Source organism: Talpa occidentalis, unplaced genomic scaffold (assembly GCF_014898055.3).
Source record: "Talpa occidentalis isolate TD23 unplaced genomic scaffold, MPIMG_talOcc4v2.1 talOcc4.9, whole genome shotgun sequence".
NCBI classification, from domain to species: Eukaryota; Metazoa; Chordata; class Mammalia; order Eulipotyphla; family Talpidae; genus Talpa; species Talpa occidentalis.
The window spans coordinates 98,483,315-98,497,552 of NW_023605305.1; the positions used below are offsets into that span (position 1 = coordinate 98,483,315).

At 35.4% G+C, this 14,238-nt stretch overlaps 1 protein-coding gene across 1 annotated transcript in view; it reads right to left on the minus strand.

Moving 5' to 3' along the window:
- DPYD (dihydropyrimidine dehydrogenase) overlaps positions 1-14,238 on the minus strand; it is a 743,206-nt gene that overhangs the window by 380,606 nt on the left and 348,362 nt on the right. The gene's annotated exons all lie outside the window — the stretch shown is intronic.

The window sequence follows — 14,238 nt, forward strand, 5'->3', positions numbered from 1 at the left end:
AAATAATTGTCTTTATAATTATTATTAATTTGCAACACTTTTCAACATTTCAGTGGTGCTTTGTTCAGTATCTCATTTACTTTATATGCTCTGAAATTAAGGAAACAGTTTACATGGGTGAAAAGGTTAAATTTAAGATCTTGAATTTTTGTAATTCCCCACTTCCCTTCCCTTTCCAAAGCAGATATCCTCTTAAAAACTGTACAGCATTATAATTTCTTTGGTTATTCAAAATACATTTAGTGGAAACACAAAAATAAAACTATAGAATCAAAAGGAGCTTACATTACAGAGAAGTAACATGAGGATAAAGGAAAAGGTAAAAAAAATAGAGGTTAAGGAAGAGCTAGATGTCCAGCTAATTTTAATTTTTACAGTGTAATGACAAAAAGTAACTTTCTCTGTAGTAGCCATTGTTGACATATGGGACATTGAAAATGAGATAAATAACTAAAGACTGAAAGTTTTTTTTTTTTTTTTTTAAAGCTTGCATTCCTCTTTTCAGAATGCTTTAGGGGAAACTGAAAAGAGATTTCAGACACAATTCAACTTAAAATAAATTACCTCCATGAGATGCACAGATCATGGGAGGTCTGAGATTTACATGGGTTACGCTGAAATGTTCTCATTTCATTTCCATACATTAAGTCACTCAAGGCTTTTCACTATCTACAGTGAAACTAGCTAGTGTGGTTTCGGCTGGTCCTACTTCCCACCCTTTCCACTCTCATTTCCTTCTACTCCCTCACAACATCTTCTGTTCAGAATATTAAACTACTTATAATTTTTGAAACAAACAAATAGCACTGATGCATCTACATGTTTGTATCTTTTGTTTCCAAAAATGCTGTGACTGGCTTTTCTGCTCTGAAAATTCCAACTATTCCTTCAAAAGTAAGTCCTGTTGTTATCTCCATGAGGAAATTTGCTCCTTATCATACTTTGTAGTTGTTTGCTTACATGCATGTATCTCCTACTCAGTTAATTTCAGCACCTAGTATAAGACTTGGCAGAAAGATGCTCAAATAGGTGTTGAATGCATCATACTAGTTAGCCTTAGTACTTAATGTATCTATTTTATCAGTTCCCAGTAAGGTGATAATCATATCAGATGAAGTAATCATCACTGTATTCCAGATATATAAAAATCATCTATTCTATTACACAAATTTAGAGTAACATTCAACTCTTATGTATGGAAGACCATTGAACTTAGCAAAGGTTCTTAAAAGAGCCATCTAGTGGTAAAATAACTGCTCTGCAAAATTTACTATGTAAATATATGCATTCTATAGTAGTCACATAAAGTGAGATTTACATAGATTACACTTAAATGTAACCCATATTTTTCTGTCTTGACCATTTGGGTTTCTATGCTCCTTTGTCTGAATGGTTTATATTTTATAGATCTAGCCCAGTCATCTCTAACTCTATATTTTAAAAACATTTGGAGAATTTAAAAAATTGTGATGTCTGGCCAGACATATTCCATACCAATTATATCAGAACCATTTGGCGTGGGTCACAAAAGCTGGAATATTTTTTAGTCTCTCCAAGGTACTTAACTGTGTATCCACCAACTGACTGAGAATCAGTTCTTTAATCATGTAAATGCTCCTGATTCCTAATTCTCAAGTGATACATTCAAATTTGATCATAATTGTGTTAGATGCCCACCTTATTCAAATAAATAGCTAGAGAAGGCTATTCAAGAGGATTAAGTATTACCGTATGGTGTGTAAATACTCTAAAAGGTTAAAATCCGAAACCATCAGCCTTCAACATACCAACTCTAACAACCATCAACACATCCAAGACACACTATAAAAGTAGGATGCTTATTTTATTCTCAAAATCTATAAGATACATGTCTATTTGCTAATAATTATGCAAGACCCTGAGATAGGTATTTTGTATTTATTCTCTCTTTTTGTCATAGTAATTCAACTTAGGCATTATTCCCCTACTGCAGATGAGAAAGTGAGATTCAAAAAAAGTAAACAACTTGTCCAAAGAGAAGCAGGAGATAAGTGATGTAACAAGACCTAAACTCAGAGCTTATAGTTATATGATGCTATACCTACTTACATTCACATTATTTTTTACTACAGTGTTAGTGTATTAAAAATGGGAAACTGACCTGAAAATTAATTATGATAGTTCAAATGAAAATTCTCACACACATATTTAAAAACGTATTACCCCCTATAGGGGTACCAAATAAGACATCGGTGTAAAACAAAATAATAACTGTATAAAACACAACAAAGCAAAAAATAGACAATTATAAATCAGAGACATACTGCAGGGGAGGAGGAGGGAGAGGGATCAGAGGGAGGGAGGGAGGAGCACAGGGGACTGTGGTGATGGTGCACAGGTGCCTTGGGGAAGGAAATTCTATGGGGACTCAACCTGAGCGGGCAGGGGGAAGCAAATATTGTTTAAAAAATAAAAATGTATTATCAAAAATTAAAAATAATATGCCATTTAGGCATTAATATGATAATCATAATGCCTTTCATGGTAGAAAGGAAATAAAAACAAATGCAATCTTAAAATATAATGGTGTATTATCTTATTATTACAGTATTACTCTTTACCACTGGTATTCTTCTATTATATCTGGATGGGCATGGAACTATAGATAAATTTGCAGGTATGATGGTTAAGTTGTAGGGAAAAGAGAAAATCACATCATTATAATGTATCCCAACTGAACTTTTTCTTAATTTGCTGTACTATAAGAGTTTTTTTAATGCACTGTAGAAAGGAAAATTATTGGTAGTGAAATATTTGATTGAAGAAAATAACAATCACTATTTTCTATCCAATTTAAAATCATCAGTTTTTACTGACTCTTTTTATTTATATTTCATTATGATATAACTACAATGGTCCCTATCTTGTGGCACAGCTGTTCTAGAAAAATCCATTCTGAGATTATTTTAAGGTAAGTAATATATAATACTCTGTAGTTTCTTAAGGTTAGATGAATTCATAGACTGGATTAATGCATTAATTAACTCCAGCTCAGTTACTTTCCTTTTAAGAAATATCTATTAAAGGGAAAAAACTTACAAAGCAGAAATTAATTTGGATTAGCTGCTTCCATGGCAGACAGGTCTAGCTACAATGATTACAATTGTAACATAAAATCAGATTTCATTTCTCCATTTTGAGAAATTACCATTTGTAATGAAAATTTTAGAGAAGATATAAGGCTATAGAAAGTTTCTAGAAAATAATGATCCTATTTAATTCACTTATTTAAAGGATTATATTCACACTGTTCTTAATAAAATATTTGTAACTTGAGCATCAAAATAAGGTTACAAAATGACATGCTATTAAGTCAAATACAATTGACATTTTTATTAATCTAAACTCTCCCTCCATGTCCAACTACCACCTCTTCATGGCAGGATTCTGCAGAAATCCCTTTACTCTTTTTTTTTTTTTTTTAGAGGCATGTTTTTTATTTATTTATTTGTTTGTTTGTTCGTTCGTTTTGTTTATACATGCACTGGGTACAGTCAGAAGCGCGGGAGGGTGAGAGAATTCACCAGAGCCAGAGCGGGGAGCAGAGCAGGCAGAAAGACCGAAGTACACTGCTGAGGGGAGCAGCAGGCGGCAGGAGAGGTCTGCGCGCCATGTGGGACCCTCCTTCGGTGGCCGAGGAGCAGCCGGGGATCGAACCGGCGACGCAGAGGTCGCCGGCAGCTTTGCAACCCAGCGCTCAACCGCTGCGCCACCGGGGAGGCCCGAAATCCCTTTACTCTTCAAGACAAAGAACTAGTTCTCCCCTAACTACCCCCATTTAATTTATGACTCTACCATTCATCCAGTTTATGCCAAACATTTGTGTATCATTCTGGATATCTCATCTCTTTCATTCCCCATTCTGTTTCACCAGCAAATCAAATGACTATAGCTCCAAAAATTATGAATCTATGTACATCTATCCATTCACATTGTCATTATTATCTGTTACTGAGATTATGGTTATTTCACTACCAAATGGTTTTCCATTTTCCTTGTCTCCTATTGTGAAATTCACTTTTTACTATATTAAAAAGCAGTCTTTTCAAAATAAAAATGTTGATGGTTTTAAATATTTCATTAGTTTATCATCACATTTTGTTAATTAAACTATTATAGTTTATAAGATTCTTCATAAACTGATCTTGTCCCCCTACACAAACTTATTTTATGACACTCTTTTCATAAATACACATCAGTCACATGTGACTTCACCATACTATATTATTCCCTGGATATTGCAACTTGCTATTCTTTCTTTTTTATCCATATATTCTTTTTTTTTAAGATTTATTTATTCTTGTATACAAGAGCTGGGGTACAGGCCAGAGATGTGGGGGGTGAGAGGATTCACCAGAGACAGAGCAGGGAACAGAACAGGCAGACTGACTGAAATACACTGCTGAAGGTAGCAGCAGGTGAGACAGGAGAGGTCTGCTGTGCCATGTTGGTTTCTCCCTGGCCGGCAGGGAATCGAACTAATGCTGCAGAGGCTGCGGATTGCTTCATAGTGTGATTCTTAACCCTGTGAGCTACCAGGGAGGCCCTATCCATATATTTTTTATTAGCCATTTCCTTGTAAATGTTACTGCCAAGTACCAGGTCTTTTAACAAATGATATGACTTGAAATGTGTCCCCCGAAATGGTGGTATGTAGAAATGCGGCTTTGGTTAATTACTTAGGGTTACATGAGGTCATGCATTTACAATCCTCATACAGAGATTAGTGGCCTTATAAGAGGAGACCGAGAACTCTCACTCCACCATCTGAGGTAGCCATCAACAAGTCAGGATGACAGCTCTCCCTGGAACCCATCATGCTGGCACCTCAGTCTCCAGAACTGTGATGAAACAAATTTTTGATGTTTAAACCAACTCACTTATGGTGTTTTGTTATGGTAGCCTGCGCTGGCTAATAGGTAACTTAAAGTTAAGTCACCAATGAGTCAAGAAAAAAACTGGTAAAATGTGCATCTTAAATTTCATGTGTTCCATGACCTAAAATGTTTCCTCAGCATATTCAATTTGTCAGTAACATTTATGAGAGATCTACTGTATGGTAGGCATTGTGATCAGGTATTAGGAACATAGGCATAAACAAAGTACATTTTCTGGTTTCATGCATTTTGCATTACTGAGTGATAATGAGGGAAAGTAGGGTACACAAAAAATATAGATGGGTATATGTGTGCTTGCTTATGCACACATGTGCCTTAAAATAACTTCTCAGAAACAGAATGCAGAACTTGTCATTTAGGCTGAAGGGTGGTTGGGCTCAGGGGAGGTTTCCATGTGGGTAGCCATGGGGGCTTCTTTAATAATATATGAGCAGGTACCAAAAGTTGGTGAGTAAGAGTTATATAAATATCACAATTTAGGTATATTGACTTTATGACTTTGAAACCAAGGTTCCATTTATCAACACATACAGCAATGGCATTGATTTCTTTTACCGTCTACTAACGTAACATCATCCATTAACAAAACATAGACTCATAGAGACTCAAAGCCTCTATTTCATACAACCCAAAGAGTCTATTGAAAGGATAAAAAATGGAAATAACTTTAAGAAATGGTAAGTTAATTGTAAGTTAGCCAAGTAACCTCCCCCCCAGCAATAAATAACATGTTGACAAATTTTCAAAAGTGTCAATCAAGAAAGTAACAGTTGCCATATTCACAGACCGAGGGCAAAGGTGGTGACACTGCTGACAAGATGTCAATGACTAGAGTAAGAATAGCCTGGTGACCAACACAGGGTGGTGCCTGACAGCAAATCCATGTAGCACAAAGGACTCAGTATGATCAGGTGGGAGTGATGAAGGTAAATAAAAGAAGCTGACATTTAAGAAAAGGTGACAGCAGCGATGTTAAATATTGAGACTTGGAATAAAAAGATCAAAATTGTAAGTCAACAACCTACCAAGTAATACCTGCTTTTGTATTAACCCTTGTATTTCTGGGTGGTAAAGACTCTAAAATAGGTTAAGACACAGGGAGAAAAACAGTGCAGGATCCCAGAGGCCACTATATGATCCTAAATAAGGTGGGCAGACATATTTAAATCTCATTTGTCTCATATTTAAATAACTATTGTGAAAGATGGTTGTGAGGATCAAATAAGAGACAGTTATTAGACATTCAAATATTCATCTTTTCTATTTATTTTTGTATAGAGAACTAGGGTGTAGGTCAGAGGTGTGGGGGATGAGAAGAATCACCAGATACAGAGTGGGGAGAACAGATTGCTTTACTGAAATACACTGCTGAGAGGAGCAGTGGGCTAGACAAAAGAGGTCTGCTGCACCTTATGTGAGTTATTTCCCTGGCCAGGGATAGGACTGAGATAATCAGCACATAATGGGTACAAATAAAAAAAAGATGAATGTATGAATGTCTTATAACTTCTCTTGTTTGATGCTCACAACCATCTTTCACAAATAGTTATTTAAATATGAGACAAATGAGATTTAAATATGTCTGCTTGACTTGTTTAGGATCACAAAGTGACCTCTGGGATCCTGCACTGGTTTTCTCCCAGTAGAGGTGATAGTGCTGAGACTTAACCCCTAGGCCACCAGGGAGGCCCTAGACACTCATCTTCATTAGCTCATTTTCATCATTCTGTTCCCATGTAAACTGCAGCCCCACTTCCTATGTTAGCAGTCTATGGTAGTATCTATTATCATGAGCCAAGTGAATTTGTTAAAACTGTTTACTAAATCACATGTGCCCCATAGTCTAACATTATTTTTAGCATTGTCAATTTTCAACCATTGTCAATTTTGCTGAGTGCCTAGTCTATGGTAAATATTTTACTGGTCAACCACCTACCATTAGGTAGGCATAATATGGCACTGAGGATACTACCAAGAACACATATGACAAAAAAATTCAACCTGAAGGCTCCATTCCCACAGGCATGTAGTAACTGTGCAATGCTAGAAAAACATTCCAGAAATGAAATCAGAACCATTTACATGAATTACGAAAGCCCAGTACCATTGTTCTCCTCCCCAGTTTGAAGCAGTTACTCTGATGACTCTGTATCTCTATGTTCTGCATTCCACATGCTCAACCAAAAATCAAGTTGGAGCTCAACCAAAGAGAACACAGCGAGAAAGAGGCAATATGATTTGGGAAAAGAACAATAGGATGAGAATGGAAAAACTTGGGGTTTAGCCACAGTATGACCTTTACCAAGTCTCTGTATCTTAGGAAGGTATTACATTTCTCTTGTTATTTTTAGAGGATGTTATTCTTGTTTTATTCAGATAATTCTACTATTATTCTATCCTCCAGAGAGAATTCTCCTATTACATAAATTTACTCTTGCAAAGTTTCATTCTCAGCTTGCTGGCCCACACAACATAGGTTTTCTACTTTATAAAATGGAAAAAAAAAAAAAACTGGTTACCCCAGAGGTAATTTTAAGTATAATGTGAACGCTATACCACTGAAATGATAATCACCACATAATGGGTACAAATAAATTAGATTCCTTAGTTTGAACATATATTATTTTGGCTTCAGGACCTCATCATTAATATGTCACCTTTTTTATGGATGAAAATATGAGGCTCAAGATAACACAGCCAAGATTTCAAAAGTTCTGAAGGCTGAGAGCTGGTGATCTCTGTGACTATGGTATGCTCTGTCATAGGTGAGAGAATGGAAAAGAAAATGGCATTCTCAAAGTTAATTGTGATGAGTAATTTAATCAGGACTAGAATCCAAGTCTCTTGACCTTTAGCCTTCTTTTTCTGGTATTTTTCAATCTAATTCTTTACTTTTATAAGATTCAACATTTTAAAATCACTGAATGCAGAAGAACACTATTCTGTTAGAAATTTTCAGTTGAGTTATTCTGCATTTGGATTTTCCCCACCAAAGGTTTTCAATGCTTTCTTCTAATGTGGTACTGTCATTAGTGCTTTTAGCCCCAGGTATCAGGGCACTGGAAATTTGGTATGGAAATCTTAATACCTATAGCCTATTTGGACCAAGTGAGACACAGCACCTAATTTCTTTCCTTTCCATCAGCACACACTGAACTCAGTTCTGTATGGCATGGATCAGACTTTTCAATTTTTTCCCCACCCATTCTGCTGTGGCATTATCTGTCTGAAGTAGTAATCCACTGCTACACTGTTAAGGAAATATTCTGCCTTTATGGAGACAATTTTATTTCAAATTACTTTTCAGGTCAAATGTTGCCATTTAATAAAGGTTTGAAACCCTATATAACATCAATAAAAGGCATTAAAATTACTTATTAGTCACAGCATTTTCTTCCCCTATTGCCAACTTGATAGTTTTGATAGCTCCATTAGATATAGACACATTTCTGATTTTTTCCTTGATTTTGCTTTATAACACATAGATAATGTAAAAAATAAAGTCCCTATCATATGCAAGAATCTGAACATTATTACAAATAAAATTTTTAATTGAAAAGTATCAAATCTCTGCTAGTAAATATTTCAAAAAATTAGCTAGGGACTGTATCCAAAATTAACCTGAAGTTACCATCAAAGAGGCAAATTCTATGTATAGTTATGGTAGGGTTTATTCTATATTAATTTATGTACACTTGACATGGATTTCATTTTTCAATGATTATAAGCACATTTGATTTTACTACTTCCTTTTGAAAGGGAATAAATATAAAATCACATGCACTTTTGATTCTATTTAGATCTAAAAGTATAGTTTCCCCAATAAGAAATTGGGTTGAAGTTGTCACAATACTGTAATCGTCACCGAGTGGAAAAAACTTAGCATGGAAACCACATTTAGCCATGACATACTTCAATATTATATTTTGGAGTCTTTCACTATTTCAAACTGAATCCATTGTGATTTAATGCTGTCTTTTTATTGATATTCATTGTTTTTCAACCTGACAGTGACCAAAGATTTATATCAATCTTCTCTTAACAGAGGAATTAAAGAGTTTGCAATATATCTTAAACTGAGGGATACTTTTTCAATAGGTCTCAGAATTTTAATACAGTTGTCATTTGAAAAGCCTTACCTCTTCTCAGTTGGAGAGGGGTTTAGAGAAGAAGTCAGCTCTGTTGATATGATTGTTTATATCTGAAGCAGTGAAGGACTCAAGAATTAGTATGACATATTGATGACACCTTTTTTTTAAGGCATTTTTTTATTCCTTAAGTGTAAGAACACTGCAGTTGGTTGTCAATCATTAAACCACAAAATGAAACCTTTGCCTGGCCAGGAGATTTGCAACTATACCAATGCTGGTAAACTAACCACCAAATTATAGTCTTCTCTCCTGCCTCACCCAGATTTCACAGGGGCTGCACACCCAAATAAATGCCTCTTGGCTACCCATTCATCTAACAGCTGGAAAGATGACACTTGACATTTGGAAACTTTCCTGTGAAGATTGCTGCAAGGCTTTCCCATTAGCTTCCTGGTGAGACTGTAAGGTCGAATAAGCTGCCTCAAAACCTGCAAAGGGTAACGGAAAGACTCTAATATTAAGCCTGTGAATTTAAATTTCTAATTCTTAAATCATAGGTCTTCAGATATTATAGAACCCACTGATATATTTCAGAGAAAAATAATATCTTTCAAGGTGTGTAATTAAAGTGATATTTTAAGCAATGATAATGTGTTTTTTATTATTATTTAAAGTTGGCACTGAAGGCTATCAAAGCAACAGAGATAAGTTGTTCTAAGTTTGTTTCCTAAAAGCTCATCTTGTCATATTTTTAGCAATTATTTATCTTTGTTCTAACCAGAACTCTTTAACATGGGCACAGTTTCAAATATTCTGTAGGTTTTATTTTCTCATTATAAAATTATTAGAGATATTTTAATTTTTTTCTATCCAACAAGGTGGCATCATTTTAAGTATCAGAACCCATTGTAAAAATAAAATCATAAATATTCCATTGTTTAAAAATGTCATGGTCTTACACTGTATCAATATTTCAAGTATAAACACATGCTTTTTTCCTCCTTAGGAAAATAATTCACTTTAAAAAAGCCCCCAAATCAGAATGTCTTCGTAGCCAGACTATTCACTAGAGATATTAGTAAGACAAAATCCCTCACATAGTCTCAAACCTAAAAATGGCAGCAGGGGAAAGATTTCATTTATTGATATGAATGTACATAATTCAATTAGCTTCATGGCAATGATCCTTTTGCACTATGCTCAATTTCAAATTCTGCATCTTCAAAGTGCCTCTATTCTTGTTTGTTAGCGCCGTATTTCTCAAGTGAAAGACTGACAAGAATGAATAGGTTTCTCTAAATGTTCAGTTATATGTCCAAATGTAGATAAAATTAATATGATTAAAATGGAGAATGAAACATTTAAAATTATATGCATAAGGGCACTGAAGAAACTAGAGACATAAGTGATGTAATTTTCAATCTTCAATTAATCACCATCTGGGGCTGAAATCACTTTTTAAAGTCAATTTAAGGATGCTGAATTGTACTCATTAGCAATAATGACAAGGATTCCCATGGATGTGCATTCATGGACCCCAATCACAAACTAACACAAGCACAAGTTCAGTTTATCTATGACACTTCACCAACAAATCCACCAAAAGGAGTCTCAGTTCAAGGGAAGAAAACTGAATAATAGGACTCTTCCATTCTCTTCAAACTAAATCACAAGTCCCATTTCATAGTCACTCACTCTGTGTTGGAACTAGTCATGAATCTCGACTATGTACTGAAATCACAAATTTGTTTCGCATAGCCTATTGAACTGCCATCACATGGTAATGACTTTCTGTCACTCTTGACCTGGGGCAGATCTGAACTAGTGAACAGAGGTTAAAGGCTCTGTATCTCATTACCAATTCCCTGAGAATTTAGATCTCAACAACTAGTGATTCTTTTGTGCCTCAACAGAACCAAAAGACAAAACCACAAGCAGCAAAGTAGGTCATCAATGCAAAGGATTTATGACAGTCATGAGGCACTTTACAAATATCTATTTAAAATATATATCTGTATGTTATATATAACTAAGTTGAGTTGCATTAACAGAGAATTTCATTATACCTTTTATTAAAATATCATACATTTCACTGCTCAGCTGAAAGACACTGCAGAAAGCAAAAACTTAAAAGATACATGTGCTCTGTGATCTTATAGGGTTAAGAAAGACCCTTTAGATGTAATACAATACCAGAATATTTATGTGTATATCTTGTGTAGCTGTTCTAAGCTAATTCTGCCAAAGAATTAGTTTCAGAGGGGATTGAAAAGTTGGGAAGAATAACATGGATTCATAAATGAAATGAAACATGGTTATTTATTATAAGAATGTAACATATATTAATAATAGGTAAAACTTGAAGAAGGAAAAAGAAGAAATCATTTGGGAACATGCAGACTAACTCAAGAATATAGTACAAACAATGCAACATCAATGAGGAAATTAACATTTTGTGGTTGGAAGTTGACCTCAAATGCTAGCTACCAATATACAATTTTCTGTAACTATTCAACTTCAACTATTCTGTAACTAATTTTTCAGTGACTCCTAAAGTCACTTGTAAACACAGTAACTTTTTTATTTTTTTTGGTTATTTGTTTAATGTTCAACCTCCTCACTTATTTTTGCAGTTTCTCATAAGTGTCTGTGACAAAATTAATTCTAGTAGGAAGAAATAGGGTCATTTCTTTTCATTTATTTATTATATTGAAGAAGCCTTATATAAATTATTTCCTTCATCTGAATTTTTTAAATTTTAAATTATTTTTATTCTTAAAATTTTAATAAATTATTCAAAATTTAAGTTTCTTATTGTCATAAGTAAAGTATTTTTAATTTATTTTTTTAAATTTGTATTTTTTGAGACAAGGTCAGTTTACAATGCTGGGGTACAGGTTCATACCTGCTCAGGTATGTTACCACACCATGCACACTGCCAAAGCACTTATAATCCTTCCCCAGAGACACTGACCCTCCCCCCCCCCTTTAATCTTAAATATTTGCCCAACTGGTAGTCTCAATTTTAAATAGTCAGATTTCCAGGTTTGTTTTGGCTTACTTTTTTTTTTAATTTAAATTTTATTTTTATATTCCCCATACAATTGCAACCCCCTTATTTTGACCCCAATCCCTCCCCTCCCCACCCCCCACCACCCATAGAGTGTCTCTGGTTCATAGTTGTTTGTTGATTTTGATTTTCACTTTCTTATAGTTATTCTTTTTCTTGGTCCCTTATTTAAGTTTTCTAGATTCCTGCTATGAGTGAGACCATTCGGTATTTTTCTTTTTCTTTCTGGCTTATTTCGCTGAGCATGATACCTTCCAGCACCATCCATGTTGCTGCAAATTGCATGTGTTTATCTTTTTTGAATGCTGAGTAATATTCCATTGTGTATATGTACCACATCTTCTTGATCCAGTCATCTATTTTGGGGCATTTGGGTTGTTTCCAAAGCTTAGCTATTGTAGGCTTACTTTTGTTTGTTCCTTTGTTTTGTTTCTTTATATTCCACATGAATGAAGTCATCTGGTCTTTATCTTTCTGGTTTATTTTGCTTGGTGTATCTCCCTCCAGTTCTGCCTATATTGTCCCAAATGGCAAAGATTGATTCATGTTTTTGTATGGTCAAGAAGTATTCTGTTGCATAAATATACTACATTTTTTTCCCTAATCATCTGTCATTGGACAATTTATTGTTTTGATAACTTGACTTTGTAAATAATGATGCAATGACCATAAATTCCTTTGAATTAGTGTCTCCGTAGTTTTTGGGTATATAGATAGGAGCGGGACTGCTGAATGATATGGTAGATCCATTTTTATTTATTATTTTTTTTAAGATTTATTTTATATTTATACAATAGCTGGGGTACAGGCCAGAGGCACAGGAGGGTGACATGATTCACCAGAGACAGAGTTCGGAGCAGAACAAACAGACAGACCAAAAGCACTGCTGAGGGGAGCAGTGGGCACGACAAGAGAGGTCTGCTGCACTTTGTGGGAATCTCTCTGGCCAGCCGGGATCGAACCCGCGCTGCAGAGGCTATATTTTGAGAAATCTCCAAACTATTTTCCATAGAAGATGGACCAGTCTCCATTCCCTCCAAGAGTATATGAGTTTCCTTTCCCCACATCTTTACCAACAAAAAATGGTGTAAGTTGGTATCTAATTGTGGTTTTGATTTGCATTTCCTTGATGGTAAGGGACATGAGCATTTTTTTTTTTTCAGGTCTTCTTTGGAGAAGTGTCTATTTGGCCCTCTGCTCATTTTTTTGATGGGTTTGTTTATTTTCTTGTTGTTGAATTATATGAGTTCTTTGTAGATCTTGAATATTAGCCCCTTGTTGGCTGAGTGATATGCAAATATTTTCTTCCATTGAATATGGGTCTATTCAATATTTATAAAATTTTTGATATATTTATTTTTTATATAATTGTTCATTTTTGTTTGATTTCTCCCCTTAAGTATAATCCCCACAAAATACCCCCCACCAAATTACCCGTGAACCATCACCACAGTCTCTTGTGCTCTCCTCCCCCATTTTGATCCTGATCCTTCTCCCTCTCCCTCTCTCTCTCTCTCAACCTCCCTCCCCTGCTGTATGTCTCTGATTTATAGTTTGGCTGCTATATTGCCTTTTTTAACATTATTTTTCTAACCCCTTGTTTGGCTTCCCTATATTCCTCCTATAAGTGAAATCATCCAATATTCATTTTAGTGATAGTTTCCTTTCTTTTATTTTTTATAAAGATTTTATTGATTCATCAAGAGCTGGGGTAAAGGCCAGAGATGGGGGCAGTGAGAGGACTCACCAGAGACAGAATGGGGAGCAGAACAGGCAGATCTACTGAGGTACACTGCTGAGGAGAGCAGCAGGGGAGACAGGAGAGGTCTGCTGTGCCATATGGGTCAGATCTGCCCCCCCCCCATGGTGGGGGTGTGTAACTGAGGTTCAATGGTTACTGATAGCTTCATAGTGCTGAGGTTTAAACCTGTGCCACCAGGAAGGCCTTCCTGTGCCACCAGGAAGGCCCAGGGATAAAATAAAAGCTGTGCAGAAGCTTTTAGTTGGTAGTAGTATTTGTTCATTTCTCTCTCTCTCTCTCTCTCTCTCTTTTTTTTTTTTCCTGTGGGACCCTCGCCGGCGGCCGGGGAATGAACCAGCGCTGCAGAGACTGCGGGCAGCCCAGTGCTCAACTGCTGTG